The 16770-nt window shown below is 41.6% G+C and overlaps 1 protein-coding gene across 11 annotated transcripts in view; it reads right to left on the minus strand.

Annotated features, from left to right (window-relative positions):
• FBRSL1 (fibrosin like 1) overlaps positions 1-16770 on the minus strand; it is a 771378-nt gene that overhangs the window by 93371 nt on the left and 661237 nt on the right. The window lies entirely within an intron of this gene.

The raw sequence follows: 16770 nt of genomic DNA on the forward strand, positions 1-16770 counted from the left end.
AGTTGTAGCTACCTCCAGTAATAGGGAAGGGACCCATTTGTAGGGTTTTTTGAACTTACATTGGACCCAAAGAAGCACAGCACAGGAGACCCCACACAGTAGCTTGGCAGACTCAAGGATCGCAAATACAAAAAGGATGATACAAACTACCAATAACTACTGTAAAGCAAAGTCAAGCTTGCTTCCAAACTACTGACCTCCATAACTCAATGTTCCCTCTGGAATTCTAGATAGCATCAAGGAAAAGTCAAAACCCATTTCTGCTTTCCTAAAATAATGCCAGACACACCTTGACAAAGTTGGCACAGTGCAGCAAACCCATCTGTTTCTCAGTGTTGGGCACAGTACAGAAAATAGGATTCTTCTTTTCCCATTTACCTCCCCTTCCCATTCCCGCTCCCCACTCCCTGGCTGGTGACTGATTGTTGGTCTTAGAGCAGATGGAATCAGGTCTGCTGTTTCTTGTGAACTCCAAGGGTTTCAGTCATACCCCAGCATCTCCTGATTAGCTTTGCAAGAATGCTAAGTAGAAGGTACAGCAATTTTGTACCTAATGAGGAAAAGCCACTTTTTACACTCAAAATATATTTTTATTGGATATTTCACACTACAGACCAGGGGTAGGCAACCTATGGCACGCGTGCCAAAGGTGGCAAGCAAGCTGATTTTCGGTGGCACTCACACTACCCGGGTCCTGGCCACCCCTCTGCATTTTAAATGAAGCTTCTTAAACATTTTAAAAACCTTATTTACTTTACATACAACAATAGTTTAGTTATATATTATAGACTTGTAGAAAGAGACCTTCTAAAAATGTTAAAATGTATTACCAGCATGTGAAACCTGAAATTAGGGTGAATAAATGAAGACTCGGCACACCACTTCTGAAAGGTTGCTGACCCCGGATATAGACACATGCAAGAGCAAAGGGGAAGAAGAAGAGAAAACAATCTAAGCCCCTTATTTGGTTGGTTTCAGACCAAACTGATTAAATGAACCTGATTTCTGCTGATTATCCCTACAAAGCAGTAGGACTCTACAGAGGAAACCCACTGGTGGTGGTGTTAGCTTTGGTTTCTTTAAACAGATGCACAATCCAATTTTGCAGTCTGGCTCTTCTGGAAAACATGGTTTTGTACAAGGTCACATGCAACTCTACAAGACTGGCTGGGCTGGCCTTCAGTACAATAAATGTTTGGGGTTTCGTGTTTTCTGGGATTCAGTGCATCCTGCTCTTGCTGTCTGGAGTAGAAATGGAAAAAGGAGGTCTGTCTATCTAATACACCCTTTCACCAGTGGGACCAGACAGCAAAACAATTCATTGCTCAGCAGCTCTGGACACATATTAAGGCTGACTGTGAAAGAGACATGCAATGAACCTTCTTCTTCTTCTTATCTGTAACTCCCCCCCACTTGATTATAAACTCTTCAGGGCAGGAATTGCCTTTAATTTGTCTTGAACAATGAAAAGCAGATTATCGGAGCTTAACGAATAATAGTGACACTTTTGCTCATGTCCTTAAGATTTTTCTTTTTAAGTAACTTTATAAATCAATTATGGTTTAAATTGTTGGTAACAAGCATACACACCAAAGAATAACAATGTTATTCCATTCTATTCTATAAGGCACTAAGGCTTCTCAAAGAACAAGCCACCAATGTTCTTTACCTTGCAAAACAACATTTTCTCCTAGCCTCGTTCTTGGAAAAAGCTGAAGAGTTTCGGTTGAAACTTTACAAAAATATTCTGCCTGAGGAAGAGATCTGGTATGCAAAGTTTCAACCCAAACAGTTAAGGTTTGGCAAAGCAACTGAAAATAGGTCTTATAATGGGAAGTATTCGGCAACCTTAACAATATGTGGTGTTACCAGCTCCGTCTGTAACAAATAAAACATTAGTTACAACTTTCACTACCGCTCTACCATAAGTTGTATTATTTCTAATTTTTTTTTCTATGTAACAAACATCTCATTTGGACACATTTTTCATTTTCAGTATAAAAAATGAGACAGATGGTAAAAGATAGTGGAGTTTGCTATAAGAGAGGTGGGATTTTTTTTCATTTATTCCCTATAGTGATTCTTATCCTCAGGGACCTGGAGGGTGCTTTTATTTTATTTTATTGTTTTTTTATAGCACCGTGCTGGCTAATAAACACAAATACAAGCATAGTCACTTGTATACATCTATCATCAAAGAGCCTTTCTAGAGTCGTCTCTCCCCCCAAAATTGATTAATGATTGTGAGTTTAACACATACATTGTATGTGTGGGGGGGTTAGATCCACATCCCTTGTATATATTTACATACATTTACATATGCACATAAAGAAAGCAGAGAGGAAGGCATGAAAAATCTGTTTTTGTAAGTCCTCTTCCCCACCCTCCTTTCTAAAAAATATAAAAGGCAGGGAAGTCTCCACCTTGGGCCTCAGTCACATTTCAGCGAGATGATGATCTATCTGATGGCCAGAGAAAAACAAGATAAACTATGCACTGAAACCAGCAGAGCCAACCAGATTTGAAATTTGTAATAACTCTGTATTATCAGCTACATTATTAGTGAATGTAAATTAACACCAACGTTAGCTTTTAAGAGAAAGGAAAGGGGTTAAGATTTAAAAGCACCGTTGGTCTGTACTATCAGCTTACACAGCTCCTAGAACCATAGTTAAGCAGGCAATTAAACCAGATAATTAGCCCAATTAAGTTTCTCCTTTGTGTAAAAAAGAAAAAAAAAATCTATCTTGTCACATCCATCAATACTGGAGGCTTTGGGGGCACAGGAGAGCATTGCCCACAGAGACTGGGAAACTGACATATTGTATACTAAATACCCAAGGTAAACACAAATCAATCAGAGCAGAAAATGGGCCCAATCCTTGACTCCAGCTGAAAAAGGGTTGGTGCAGGTGGGGGATAAGAGGGGAAATACTCTCTTTGCACAGTATGGAACCATCCAGGGGCTTGGGCGTTTCCCTGTGTAAAACAGAGCAGTCTGAGGGCTTCATTGAGTACGCTGGGACAACGGGGGATCATCACTGGGTCAAAAGGCCATTCCAGCATGTTCCTTGTACTGGTAGCTAGGAGGATGTGGCCTAACAGTTGCTATGATGGCTCCGTGCTATTCAAGGAGCTCTTAATCGTCTAGTGATCCACCACGCTGAGTTTTTAGGCATCTTTGCAAGATATAGGTTTAATACTATTCTGTTAGCAGGGGGTGTAGGAATAGCTCAGTGCTTTGAGCATTGGCTTGCTAAATCCAGCGTTGTGACTTCAATCCTTGAGGGGGCCATTTAGGGATCTGGGACAAAAATTGGGGATTGGTCCTGCTTTGAGCAGGGGGTTGGACTAGATGACCTCCTGAGGTCCCTTCCAACCCTGATATTCTATGATTCTATGAACAATATCCTGCACTAGTCTATGTGGACCACTAGGGTTGTGTCCACAATAGCTTTGATCTGATTGAGTTCCCCCAGCGGCAGACGTGAAGGTGAAGACAAGGCTCAGAGCAGCTGCAAACATCACAGTGATTAAAACATACTTAGCCACCAGCAACTTAGATATTGCCATTAATACTGGTAGGGCTGAAGCAATGGTGTGAAATGTCAGAAGAGAAATCTAAGGATAGTGGGACTTGTTGGGTTTCTCAGGTTACAACAATACGGTGGCCTTAAGGGGTCACACAATTACCAGGGTACTTTTTTGTGTAATCTCCTGCAACCCTGCTGGAGTCGATCTGTGACCTCTGTGAGGGTCAGGACCCAAAAGCTAGGAAACTCTGCACCCGTGTACGAGAACTAGACAATGAAACTCAGATCATCAAGCTGAGTGAAGCGCAAAGAGGAAATAAACAGCACAAGCGGTAAATTAGAATCATAAAATGCTTTAAGTCTATAGAAGCTAAGATGTTATTAGCAACACAGGTAAGGACTAATTTATTTATTAAAACACATGTGCTTCATTCACTTTTGAGGTAAGCAGTATTTTCTTTAAAGCCCCACCTCCTGGATTTCTGTGATTCCATGAGAATTCCAGCTTATATTTCAAAAAGGTTCTAGCCTTCATGGCTGCCGGGGAAAGTCAGAAAACATAAACCTAAAGACTCAAAAGCCAGACCGCAAATAAAAAGAACCCCACATTTATTATATTTTACAATCTCAGATTTTTGGGGCCTGGCTCATAATTTTTGAATGGTTGGGGTTAGCAATACTATTTACCTCAACAATGATCATTTTATAAAGCAAAAAGAGAGAATGAAGGAAAGAAGAGTCACAGTCTTCCACCCTGGCTCTCCTTTTTTAAATATGAATGAGCAAACTGCATTCAAAATGCAGAGATCTACCTCAACATTAAAATAAAGGTTACGGTTTGCCTTAAACCCACAAAATGGGGAAATTCGCAACACAACAAGTGGCGGCAGTGTGGAGTCTCAACTGAAATTCAGAGGAGTTAATGTGTACAGTTGTCTCTTTCCTGCACCTTTTCCTTTGCTGTCCAATACCATCAGCTCTGTATACACCATGCTGTTTCAGAGCACTTCAGCATGCTTTTGAAGCACCAGGCCCTGAACTGAAATGAATTGGAATTATTGCCACAAACTCCTCATAACGTAAATGTGCTAGAGCCATTCTGATATATTAAATCAATTTGCAGTGATCAGAAGCAGTCCGGGAGGGAATTAATGACATGATATATGGCAGCACATCCTTTCAGGGGTGCTAGGCCACATCATGCCAGTGCCAATTGTGGACTGGTCCATCCATTATGGATATTTTGTTTTTCACATTTTGTCACAGTGACAGATACTTTTTCCTTGAAAGGTCTTTAGATGGATATTTTGGCCTCACTTGTGCACACACCTTTAAGATCTTGTGTTTATAATTCCAAAATGTACCCGCAACTAATGAGGAAGAAATACTAACCTGCCAAAACATTACTTGTTCATCTCCTAGAGTAGTGATATTATATCCCATCCCCATTAGTGCAAGCCTTCTTATAAACTTAACACCTTAATCAGAGAAAGAACAACGAAGTAGCCCCGTCCTCCTTCCCCAATCCCAGGCTCATTGATATTAACTGCATCTATTTGGCCTCTGATGCAGAGTTCTTCTGTCAGACTTGGGTCTATATCCAAGTTCTGATACAGAAGAGGGAAAGGAATTACCACAGTTAGAGGTGTCACTGTTCAGCTGGGATGTTAACCTCAGGTCCCTTCCACCTCTCTTTGGCAGATGTCCAGGTGGAAATACAGCAGTATTTTTCAAAAATAGGTAACACTGCACTCACTAAAATGGGTTCCAGTGACAAAACTATTGCTCAGTGCAAATGGCTGCTCAGTTTTCCTGCACGCATTTGGGGTTTGAAAATTGCCACAATAAAATCCAGTCCTATCTTCAGTGGTTTTGGATTTACATTATTTTATTTTCAAACTAATAAAATGAGGAAGTCAGTCACCCTGAGACTGTTCAGCAACACACAGCTGGAGGCTATCTCCAGTCACTACGGAATGCCTCACGCATAGGTACACTCCAGCTAGAAACTGACAACAGGCAGACTAGTGCAATGGCCTTATGGGAATGAAGAAACCGAGAAACTGAATATGGAAAACTGAACACACCCTACGCCAGTTTAGGCACAGACACACTATGGAACCAAAATCAAAAAGCCAGAAAGAAACTTGTGACTACCTACAACGTGCACAGCAAAGGAGGCTCCAGAAGTTGATGGGACTTACTGACTGAAACACCAGCTACTGTTATTGAACCTGACTTAAGACAAGATTACTGCCCTGGTTCAAGCTCTCTTAAAACATAAATGCAATGAGAACACGAGGAGTAAATGTGAGACAATAAAATACCATTTGACATGAACATTTCACTTTGAAATTTCAAGGCAACTGATACCTTTCACATTTAATCATGCCAAAGCACAAAGGCCACTTTCACTCAGCATTCTGAGCAGAAGCTGAGTGGGATGGCAGCCAGCTCTGAACTGTTCCTCTTGTTGGGTGGAGGTGGTAGAGACAGAGTGAGAAAATATCTTCGTATTTACACACGTATACATTTCTTTTTGTGATGGGGATGAGAAAGGATAGGAAAGAGGTGCAAACAGAAGGAAAAAAGGAAGAGGAGAGATGCAGCAGATGATGGAAGAAAGAAGTGGCAAAGGTTTGTGAATACTTTACCTTGGATAGAGAAAGAGTCTTCTGTTAAATGGATGGAATGTGGGTAGGCCACACCTACGGATACAACCATGTGGATGAACCACAAGGTAACTCACAGAGGAGTGTATTTAACCCTGTACCTGATGCCTGTCCCTGTGCTTCATAGAATCATAGAATATCAGGGTTGGAAGGGACCCCAGGAGGTCATCTAGTCCAACTCCCTGCTCAAAGCAGGCACAATCCCCAATTTTTGCCCCAGATCCCTTAATGGCCCTCTCAAGGATTGAACTCACAACGCTGGGTTTAGCAGGCAAGTGCTCAAACCACTGAGCTATCCCTTCATGGGGATATGTCAATGAATACAGAAATAGCATGCAGCTATGCTGCAGGGACCTACTTGCCAGTGTGATGTGTCCCTCGTCTTCAAATGCATTAGCCAAAGCCTTAACGAACGTGACTAAGAGGTGGCTCTGCCCTGCACAAAGACTGAAGTTTGCCAAATGGAAGTGTAGTAACAATATCATTGGGGAGCAGCAGTAACTGAGTCAGCCTTTTCCACTCACTGCAGGGTGCCACAGATCACAGCAAATTCCAGTGTATGAGTTTATGGAGGGGATGGTATGATGGGATAACATGATTTTGGCAATTAATTATCTTTGACTATTCGTGGTAAATAGGCCCAATGTCCTGTGATGGGATGTTAGATGGGATGGGATCTGAGTTACTACAGATAATTCCTTCCTGGATATCGGGCTGGTAAGTCTTGCCCACATGCTCAGGGTTCAGCTGATCGCCATATTTGGGGTTGGGAAGGAATTTTCCTCCAGGGCAGATTGGAAGAGGCCCTGGGGGTTTTTCGCCTTCCTCTGCAGCGTGGGGCACGGGTCACTTGCTGGAGGATTCTCTGCACCTTGAAGTCTTTAAACCATGATTTGTGGACTTCAATAGCTCAGACATAGGTGAGAGGTTTATTGCAGGAGTGGGTAGGTGAGATTCTGTGACCTGCATTGTGCAGGAGGTCAGACTAGACGATCATAATGGTCCCTTCTGACCTTAAAGTCTATGTGTGCAATATATCAAATTAAATCAATGATAGTCAAGAGGAAATAAGGTGTCACTTCCATAAAGTAGAAGATGGGTCAAGGTTTATCAAAACCTACAGGAAAATGGAGTATGATTCCAAGTTTCACCTGCTCAAATGTGATTCCCAAACTTTAATAATTCTCTCATTTTCCTCTGCAAACATTGCTTGGCCTACTTCTATGGCTACCCAGGCAATGACAAAAATACATCCAAACCCCAACATTAATGTAGTAAAATCGCATACAAGAACATGCAGTAAAAACCAGCATCCCCTATACTGTAACTACATAGAAAACCATCCAACAAACCTGCCATAACATTTTAAGAGTACAAAAAACTAGGAGCATGGGAACCCCAAAAGTTTTGTAAAGTTTGGTTCAGATAAGCATCCAGAAATTTCTATGCTTATTCTGATATAGAGATCTCTGGTTGGTCTTCCAGCCCTCCAACCAACACAACTCTTAAGGACCGGGGAAAGAGCTGCTTAAAATATACCTTCAGAATGAAAAAATAGAAATCCTGGCTGAGACTGCAAAAGCCACTTTAAGGTACCTGGATGACCAATTCCTACTCGGTAAAACGTAGCCATTATCTAATCCCTTTTCCTCCCATAGCAAGAAGCATCAAATTAAGGACAACAACACTCCTAAAATATTTCTACTTTGACTGTCCGCTACTGGGGCAGGGACCGTCTTTTTTCTCTGTGTTTGTACAGCACCTAGCACAGTGAAGTCCTGCTCCATGACTTGGGCTCCTAGGGACTAAATAACAGTAATTATTCAAATTCTTCAAGTTGATGGAGCATTCTACCCCAGACCATTCCTCCTAGCAGATGTCTCCATGAAAATCTGAATATGAGGCTAAAATTTCACTTAAACTTTAAAATCACAACAAGAGGTACAGGAAATATTTAACTGGAGTATAGATACATCTTTAGTTTTATTAATATTCTAGAGATGCTATTGTCCTGGCATGTTGAGTAACGCCACAATCTAACATCAACGTGTCTGTAGTGGTGTGTTTCACACACTCATGGAGGATACACACAATACCATCATTTGTGAGGTAAGAGTAGATGTGCGCGTGTCCTGGATTCGGAAATTGCACTGCAACTGGCACAACAATCATGTCACTGAATTGCACAGCTTAGGATTTTTTTTTTTTAATGTCTGAAGAGATTAAAATGAGAACTAGCAGTATGTGCAAGGGATACTGCACGTTGAATGTGTTATCTATAGTGATCCAGGCTTCCCAAAGCTTCAGCTGAAGCTGGAAGGAGCACGCTTTTCGCCACGGAAGAAACTACATTACATTGCTCCCTAGGACATGAAACAAAACAATAAAGGACGGTTAATCTCTTCTCTAATTCTGCTCTGTGGGACAACTCCTTCAGCAAGCAGCGCCTGGCTGTATCTACCTGGGAGGGGGTCATTTTCCTTCGGCTTCCTCTTTTGCTTCCCTCTATCCCTGGGAGCGCTCTGTCTCCCTGCTGCATCTTTCAATGGCTTTATCAGAGCTTGCACCAACTCAAGCGTGAAAAGTAGCTCTGGGCCCAGCAGGGAGAGGTGGGGGAGTGTGTGTGTCTGTGTGTGTTTTAGGGGGAGAGGGGGAAGATGAGGGAGGACATGTTATTCTGTCTTTTGTCTTTTCAACAATTTCTTTTTAATGCAACTTGCAGAGCAGCCTATAATTAGGGGGCTTGTGGAGCAGGCTTAAACTCAGGAGTAACCCTTCTAACGACCTCAGCAATGGATAATCAGGTGCACGGCTGTGGGGCACAGCACGCCTCCCCACCCGCCGTGCATCTCGGCCTCGTAATTAGAAGCCTCCACACTCCGCTGCATAAAGGCAGATTGCAAGGACAGCGTGAAGTCCTTGTTTGAAGCTGGGGGCACAAAGATTGCAGTGCCTGTGATGGATAGAGACAAAGACTCCAACACTGGAAAGCTTTCAACAGCCTCAGAATACTTTCAGCATTTCTGATGGACGTTTAAGGCTTTCTTTGAGCCATGAGGTTTATTCTCTTGCACTCCTCTTAAAATTCCTTCACAGCCCTGTAAGTGAGGGTCACAGCTGTAACCATTGTATGCACAAAACCTCTGATATTTCAATATTTTAACCAGGAAAACATATTTCCCCCCCACCTTCAATTTTCATTACCTCTCATTCCTGACTAGAAGGAAGATGGCTATGTAATTAGAGATAACAGAGACATCTTGGCATAGAGACATATTGTAATCCTAAGGATGTAGGAATCAATCCCTCAGGAAAAATTCCCGAGTGGCACAAACCCAAGCCAGTATGGTATCGTTAGCAGACTTTGCTCATACTGGTTTGAAACAGTGGCAGCAGCAACCATAAATAAACATGGCTGCTGTTAGCAGTTTCCCTAACCACTCTGGACCTCAAATTAGAATAATGCACAAAAAGTAAATAAATTCCCCTTTTAAAAAACACAAGCAAAATCTCCTATACTGATCAGAACCTATTTTTATATGTACTTACATGTGTGCAAACATACATGGATATGATGACTTCAAAATACATAGGCTACAGGGGGAGGGAAGAAAACAGGAGGAGAAAACAGAGAAAGGATTGAGAGGGGAAATCCAGGGGTGAAGAAACTGAAAGAGCAGAGCTGGAGGAGGGGGCAATGGTGGTAGTGAACTACGAGATGTATTCTCTTAGGCTTTGTCTACACTAGTACGTTCGTAGCTAAAATATTTGTCACTCAGGGGTGTGCAAAAACACACCCCTGAACGACAAAAGTTTTAGCGATGAAAAGCGCTGGTGTGGACAGCTCTTCGTCAGTAGGAGCCCCTCCTTGGAGGTGGTTTTATTTTGTCACCAGGAGAGAGCTCTCCTGGAGATAAAGAGCAGCCACACAGCGCACCTGACAACGGCATGGCTGCAGTGGCAAAGCCGTGCCGTTGTAAGGTGTGCAGTGTACACATAGCCTTAGAAAACCCTCTTCGACTAGCAGCATTAGGCCCTCTATTTTATTCTATTCTCTTGAGCCTTCCACAAAACTATTTTCATGATCTGGTAAAGTCCTCCCCTCAGCCACACCTGGTTTGCTACTTTCTACAGTCCTTGGATCTGCCTCTCAAAGCAGCTCCGGCTCTCCCCAATCCTTCTAGGGCTCCTGATGCTCACAGCCAGAAGCATCTGGGGAGAAATCCAAGCAGCACGCTGCAGCTCAGGCAGCTCGAGAAGAGCAGAGCAGCAGACTGCAGAAAAGAGCAAAGCCAAAAGGGTGGTGGTAATAAATAAATAAAATAATAATAATAATAATAATAAATACAAGGAGCAAAATCGTTAGAGCTGCTCACAGCACTGTAGCAGAGGTTGGCAGTTTCCATAGGGATTAGCTCCTTGGAAAAACTATGCGGGGAGGGGTATCATCCCTTCTGAACCTTCTTAGTGGAATAAAGTAGCTCTTTTTCTCAGCACGTAAAAGACATTTACAGGAACTGGGAAGGCAACATAACATGGAAGGTGTCTCCAGCAGAATTTTGGGTGGCTCTGCTGCAAGGGCTGCAATTTGTCTGTCCAGCCGCCCGCCTCGAGCTCTTGTGAATACACATTTGTAGATATTTAAAGCCTTGGAAGATCATTAACAGACTATTAGAACCGCCAGCAAAGGAGCCCTAACTTGGACTCACTAATGGGTCTCATTCCTGAATAATGAAAGGGCAAAAGTATCCACAGACGCCTATCTGGCTATAACTGAAAATGCTATCACAGGAGAAACTGCAATTTGAGTCGTCTCTCCTACCTACCCCTCCTTCCACACCACCACCACTAATACTGTACAGTACAAGAGAGTCATTCTCAATTCTATTTCCCATTTCGCCTTCTCTGCACTCTCCCCTCTGCTTGGAAGCACAGTAATTTCATAAATGCCACACTGTCCAACAGGAAAGCAAATTACTGACATACTCTACAAGGTTTCCTATTTAAAAAAAAACAATGTAGCCTCTTTGAACAAGAAGCCGCAGAACCACTTGGGACATGAATATTTTCTACATTGAATCCAAAATGCTCCATGGCCCTTGTGAAATCTGAAAACTTAACAATATTAACACTCCATCCACAAAGAACAAAACAGCCTCCAACAGAGAGGGGATGCAGTACAGAAAATAACACATCCTACACGCATTCAAAATTACAGCTCTCCGGGGACACATTTCCCTGGTTCCATTCACCTCACCACCAGGTTCCTATAATTCTCCTATCCTTCCCCAATTCACCAGGTCCTTTGTTTGTTCACAAAGAAAAATGACACATTAAAACTGCAACATGGAACTTTTTTTGAAACAATTGGAGCCACAGAGCATCCCTGAAGGTTTAATGATATCCTATTCCCTCTCCTTTCCTTTTGTTGGTGTTTGTCACTTTTGACACCTGATTAATTACTTATTTATTTTTATTAGGTAATAACACTGTGGTGCTAATATTCTCTCCCCCCGCACCCCCCCTCCCAAAACCCAGGCTATGCTTTCACTGTAAATTAAAAAGAAAAAGAAAAAGAAAAAGAAAAAGAAAAAGAAAAAGAAAAAGAAAAAGAAAAAGAGAGTGTGTGTTTACATCAACAGAGCTAACCTGAGACAACTCACTTGTTGTAAAATCCTAGTGGAGAGAAGGCACAGGTAGGTATTACCTCAACGTAACTAGCCCAGCTCAACCCTAAACCCCGCACCGCCCCACCCTCCCAGCCTGGGAATGACCTTGATTAGCTAAATTGAAGGTAAAAACTATTGGTACCTTGTCTTCCAGAGGATTTTATATTAAGAAAGCAATCTCGAGTTAGCTGTCTTGATGGAAACACACTTTTTTTTTTCTTTTTAGAGTGAAGACAAAGGCTATGTCTACACTACGCAGCTTTTAGCTACACGGCTGTGCTGCTACAGCCATGTTGCTAAAAGACACGTGTTTGTCAGCAGGAGAGCGCTCACTATCATGAACAAATAATTATTACAATGCAGTGGCCACTGTACAGAAACATAAAAGCCAAGCCATAAGTCTAGCTGGGATGTGTTTACACATACCAGAATGAAGTGGCATAACTTTACCATAATGCAAATCTGCTTGCCCTACGCTGTAGCAAGGTGTGTATTTACTTTCATGGAATCTTCTCCTAAGACCTTACTGGAAAACAGAAATATAAATAAAAAGAAGGAGAATGGAAGAAGGGACGTTTTTAAGATGTTATGCACATCCTTTGCATTTGGAAACGTACCAGAAAATGGACACGTCTCTATTTCTTTTCGGTCATCATGCACATTCTTGTTGCAGAGAGAGTTGCCTCAAACCACTTCATACATGCCTGAAATTACTTAAGAAAACATCTCTGACAGCACTTCTCTTTCAGCCCAGTTTAGAACCCTCACAAATAGTTTTCTTCAGCTTTCATCTGGGGAGGACACACACACTGAATTCTATTTTACTGGTGTGGATTCACTGCTATTCCACCCAGGCACTGTAATTCCTGAACACCCCAAGAAAGGACCCGATTTTCAAAGTTTGCGCAGCATCTCTGAAAGTCAGGCCCACAGAATTTATCTGCTCTTGCAGTTATAAATAAAACAAAACAGATAAAAGCTGTCACAATGCCTGTCATCCTCAGAGACACCGTCTGTTGTAAACTGTTACACGGAATTCGATGATACTGGACAAGATGTATAATAAAGAGGAAGCAAAAGATTCCAGAAGGCTCTTCTGCTACAGAAATCATGTTACCAATGCCTCCTTCATTGTGAGTAACTCCTTGACATCCTCTTCCCATGACAACTGAGGAAGGACAGACTGAACTTGGTGATTAATTTACCAGCATACTTCCCTCTTCCCGAACCAATTTCCTGCGATTTTCAATATTTGACACTGCTGGAGAAGCTCATGCCAGCCAACTGGAGGTAGTGCAGTACATTTTAAAAAAGGAAGGGGAAAAACCCTCAGAAAGGAAATAGGAGTGAAAATCTATCGGTGTTCTCCAGGCTTATGCTGAGCCAAGAGCCCTGTTCTGAAAAAGCTGCAACTTCCCAGTCATCTGCTCTGCCGGACACTCTGGGGACCCCAGCACAGCAAACTACAATTTCTAGTAAATATATCCCAGGGACACAATTAGTTTTTCAGCTGGGGGCATGATAAATTGGTCATGCATAATTCAAGGCCAGAGCAGGCTGGAATATAAACTGCTCCATGGCAGCTTCCAACTCCCAGACAGGAGAATGCAAATAGGCTGGCTGGCACAGAGGTTGATGGACGCTGATAACACTGCTGGTTTCATTTTACACCTTTGCTTGTTCCTCTGTCCATCAGCAAGCACAACCACCACCATTTTAGCTTCTCCTTGCTATTATACTTTCACAGCGATATATCCATCACTGTCCAAATATCTTTTGGGATTGTACATACACTGTTATCACAACAAACACAGAGCAGTGCCTGCCCTTCTCTGTTTTATTTTTCACATCCAGATAGAAAGAGGTACAGTCTCAACATACAACTGGGGGCCAGGGTCTTCTGTGTTCTATTCTCAACTCTGACATCAGCCCGTGGGCAAGTCACTTAACCTTTGTTTCAATTCCCCTATCCGTAAAACGGAGAGAGAATTACAACCCCATGTTTGTGGGATTAGTTTATGCTTGCAGAATGCATTCAAATGGCATTTGTGCTATAGGTTTGTCAAGAATTATGGAGGAGACTGAAGGTACAATTCCTAGATGATGACGATAGGGCAGAAAGGAGTTTTTGTAGGTGGCTTGCTGGGTTCATGTTAAAATGATTATCTTAATGCCGGTGAGATTTAATGGTATTGTTAGTGTATATTAGGGTGCCTAAAAGTACTGGATATGTGCATCTTAGCTATTTCAATCTAAAGAAATAAATGAAAGAATCAGGGGACAGGAAAAACATATTGCCTAGCAGAAGTTGATCTGACAACAGGTGAAACAAAATGGCACTGGAAACTTTGAGGATACTTTCAAATGACATCTTGAGAGCAAAGGTTTTTAATGCAGCTTCAGTCTATCCTGTGTACTTGGGTCATAAGCGCATGACATATCCACTGGAAATCTCTTGCATAAAGTAATTGAAGTGGAGATTAGTTGTACCTGAGCCTGCCATTTGCATTTTATGATTCAGAACAACAATGAAATGTTTTTCATTCTACTTCATGAGCCACAGAGTTTCACTAACTCCAAGATGCAAAATTCTAAAGACAATTTACCCGTTTAGTTACCATATTTCTCTCTTCAGGAATGGAATAAACATTTTGGCCCACTCTGCGGCAGACATTTTTAAAAAGTATGTTGTGCTGAAATTTGTCTTCTTTCTGGAAAGATTTTGAGGGAGAAAATAAAGGCTTATTTTGTTACATTTTTGGCAATAGATATGCAGACAGAGCAGCCCTTTAATTTTCTGCAGGACGATTTTCCCCACATGTTCAAATAGGTGGTTTTGGTTTTTACTGAATCTTTAATGAAAATAACCCAGGAACTATTATTATTTTGAATAATACACATTTTTCTGAACTGGCTGCATCTTTCCTGGGAGAAGCTGGGATTCCCTAGAAAGGCCAGCCTCACTGGTGGAGAAATCCTGACATAGGAATATGAGGTATCAATAAAGCAGGTATTGAAGTTACGTTCATGAGACAGAATGTCCCCATCAGACACAAGTGATGTAGTGCGACAAGACTTAAGGGAATACTCAATTCTATCAAGTCAAGATAGATTTGTCGTTCTTAGTATAGTCATGTCATATTTGATTTTCAAAATTCCTCATGTAGTACTTTCTTGTATCTACATGGAGCTGATTTGGCTCGCTCTCTCTCAAACCCTGGAGCCATGACCCTCCATTCTTTTAGCATGATGACCTAGGAGCTGGTCTCAAAGGACCTTAGGCCTTGACTACATGAGAAAGAAGCATTGGTCTTTAAGCCAGATTAGTTACATTGGGGCAAACCTTTTATTGTGATTTAAAGGGGACTTATTTTGGTTGAGTTTAAACCAGTGTTTCTGAGCTGGTGGGCCATGATTCCTCAAGGGAGGTCACGGAAAGCAACCAGGGAGACTAAGTTTCAGAGTAACAGCCGTGTTAGTCTGTATTCTCAAAAAGAAAAGGAGTACTTAGAGACTAACCAATTTATTTGAGCATAAGCTTTCAAAGTGAGCTGTAGCTCACGAAAGCTTATGCTCAGATAAATTGGTTAGTCTCTAAGGTGCCACAACTACTCCTTCAGGGAGACTAAGAGGCACTGAAAATTGTATTTAGAATCTGAAGCAAAGAAAATCTTGCTCCCCAACTCACTGTTCTTCAAAGTCAAGTATTCTCGGTCAACTACCCACAACAATAAATTATATGGTCTTATCCTTATCAACAATACTTGTATAGTATACATAAGGGGGAGGAGAGGGCATAATTTTTTTTTACTTAGAATAAGAGGTTGCCCAACCTGAAAAAGTTGAGCATATTGGCTTAACACAATTCTTAACTGACTTACGCTAAGTCAAACCAAAATAAGAATGTCCACACAGCCTTTTGTGCTGGTTTAACTAAAGCAGTTTAAATCACAACTTTCTTACGCAGACAAGGCGTTATTAGAGCAAAGAGCACATCTTTTCCTAGGGCCCGATCCTGAAAATACTTAAACTACTGAGCATTAGTAGCATCATAGGCACATGAGTAATTTTACTTATGAAGTTATTGTTTTTGCAGGACAGGGTTCTATGCCTGCATTTTTGACATAGCAGTCCTTTTTATTAATATATATATCTATATCCATGACCTTTGACAACTTTGTGTGGGAGAGCTGGTGGACGAACTGACACAATTTCATTGAGAACCCTAAATGCTGCGAAGCTAAACTCTGGGCTGCATGAGAGGCTATTAGACAGCAGGAGCTCACAGCAACACCACTGCAGCTACACAATAGAAACAGACCAGTGAACTCTCAACAAGTGTTTTAATTCCTCTGGGGTGGTCAGTACCCTTCTTTCCACAAGTTAAAATCTTTTAACGACATCTGGAGAGTTAAACAGGGGGTTTAGCAAAGGTCAGCTGTGTCCTGATCAGCTCACTGTTATGACTGCACAAAGCCTGGTTTAAATTTTATTCCCACTTCAGTGACTAGCTGAATTTTGTGTATTGTGGGGAGGGGGACAAAGACGATGAAAGTTTTTTGTTTTGTTTTTTTAATAAATATATTTCCACAACTTTTGACCTTTTCACCATTTTGATCTCATGATTTTTAAATTTTTTCAAATTTATTTTCCAGTTTATATAGTCCAAATAGTTGTTCTGGCTTGCCTTAGAGTTTTAGGTTGGGGGATGAGCCAGTTTCATGACAATTCTAACTTTCTAGTCTGGGGAAAAGGCTGTAGAGTTATGCGGGCAGGCGGACGGAGAGAGAGAGAGAATATGTATGGATTTAGTAGACTGGACTTGTTTAAATATCCCTGTGATGAAGAAAGTGTGTGTGTGTGTGTGTGTTGTTCTCCCAAATGACAATCTCTCTA

Source organism: Caretta caretta, chromosome 15 (assembly GCF_965140235.1).
Source record: "Caretta caretta isolate rCarCar2 chromosome 15, rCarCar1.hap1, whole genome shotgun sequence".
NCBI classification, from domain to species: domain Eukaryota; kingdom Metazoa; phylum Chordata; order Testudines; family Cheloniidae; genus Caretta; species Caretta caretta.